The sequence below is a fragment of the Brienomyrus brachyistius genome, unplaced genomic scaffold (assembly GCF_023856365.1).
Source record: "Brienomyrus brachyistius isolate T26 unplaced genomic scaffold, BBRACH_0.4 scaffold61, whole genome shotgun sequence".
Taxonomy (NCBI): domain Eukaryota; kingdom Metazoa; phylum Chordata; class Actinopteri; order Osteoglossiformes; family Mormyridae; genus Brienomyrus; species Brienomyrus brachyistius.
The window spans coordinates 344,138-346,073 of NW_026042336.1; the positions used below are offsets into that span (position 1 = coordinate 344,138).

General features: G+C 36.7%; 1 long non-coding RNA gene across 1 annotated transcript; it reads left to right on the plus strand.

Annotated features, from left to right (window-relative positions):
• On the plus strand, positions 1–1,671 carry LOC125725126 (uncharacterized). Its single transcript, XR_007387352.1, has 2 exons — positions 1–83; positions 1,094–1,671. It is a non-coding gene; the product is annotated as an uncharacterized LOC125725126 (long non-coding RNA).
• The last annotated feature ends 265 nt before the right edge of the window (positions 1,672–1,936 follow it).

Below are 1,936 nucleotides of genomic sequence, written 5' to 3' on the forward strand. Positions count from 1 at the left end.
CTTCAGCTGCTGCACAGTACCTGCGCACCCCCGCTTCGTACAGTATGCTGCACCTCGCCCACCTGCCCCCATCTACCTGCCTGGTAGGTAACCAGGTTATCATGTCTAACGTTAATGCTTCGTACATTAGACCTATATAATATGTGCCCTTGAGAGGTAAAGTGGGCTATCCCACAAAAACAAAGTTTTGAGAAAATGAGCTCCAAAGTTGAATTTTTAAAAAAATAATCAGTGTGCCTATACCCTACAATTGATAAATATCATAGTTAGCACAGATCTCAGTATATTTAAAAGATAGATAGACCCTCAATAATTAATATTGGACACTAAACTCATTTTTGACTGACATGTGGGATAGCCCACTTTACCTCTCAAGGGCACATATGATACCTACCGTTAATGTAATAACTGCCAATAATGTGCTAATTTTCCCCCTTAATGTAATAAAGGCTGATACAGTAATATCTTGCCAATACCATACTAACATATTTGAATCAAAAACGCACCACATTACTACATTATATACTTTATTACACAAAAAAACGGGAAAATTGTTATGTTATTAGCAGTTATATTAACAGTAATTTAGCTGCTACAGACAGCAGCTATTAGCTGCTATTAACAGCAGTGATTAGCTGCTACAAACCGTAACAATCGTGACATCACACAATTTCTTTTGACTGCTTATAATTTTTTGCACACTACTGTACACACACACACACACACACACACACACATATATATATGTACATATATATATGGTTGATTGCCCACAAAAATCAACTGTGATTAATCAGCCTGATCTCCAGACCAAAGAACTGTGAAAACCATTCTAACTTAACCTACAAGAAGCAATTCCTGAACACAAAGAAGAAGATGTGCTACGGCCCTGCTACACGCACACACACACACACACACACACATATAAGGTATCTGTATCTTTGTGGGGACTCCATACTGAGTTCCAACCCGCAACACAATTAATCAGTGAGGAAATTCATAGTATTATCTCTTGTTATGTTATTTTTTTAAATTATTTATAATGTATTTAAAAGCCTATGGCAAACAGTAAGTTAATGAATTGAAATTACAGGTAACCACGTGCTCAACAAGTGGCTGGCAGGGAACAAGGGAAACGCTACAGACTGACAACAGGGGAGGACAAGAAAGACTGACAACACGTGGGACGAGATGACCAATGACACCTACTGGCCAAACATGGAAGGGACACAGAATGGGACAGTTAAATAACATTGGGATTCCCTGAAGGGTTTGGCATTCCCTGAAGGGTTTGGCATTCCCTGAAGCCAAGCTGTTAATTATTGTACTCCACGCCACCTCTGGTGATTGAATTGCAATGTAATGATTATGTTGTTCTATAATCTTATTGAATAAGTGTTATAAGTTGTTAGAAGTTATTTTTGTATTCTTTTATACTTCATTTTTAACAGTGTGATTTTTGACCTGACAGCTTTGTTTGGCAGTAAAAAGCTTTAAGGGGGCAGTTTAATGGCTCTATACACAGCAATGTGTATAATGGCCAAAGTGTTCTTATTGAATATGCTTAAATTATTTTTGTATACATTTACATTTTTATTTTACAGACTTTATGTAAAGGCAACCAGTGCTTAAAAGTTTAACGTTTAAATAAATGTCTTATTTGGAGAACAATGGGTGGAAAAAATGTTATTTGTTGTCTGAAAACCAAAATAATTTTGAGAGCTTTGTACGATTTGTTAGCAGAATTACCTTATAGACCTGATACACTTTTGAATGCAATATAATTCTCCATGGCAGTAACCCAGCTGACTGGTGGAGCAAGTTCATTTTGTCTCTGCAAGACCTCAAAGTGAATTTGAAGATCATTGTCTCCACAAAGACTATGAAGATTTTCAGGAGATACATGTAATCCACAGTTTCTTCCATTAAACCTAGA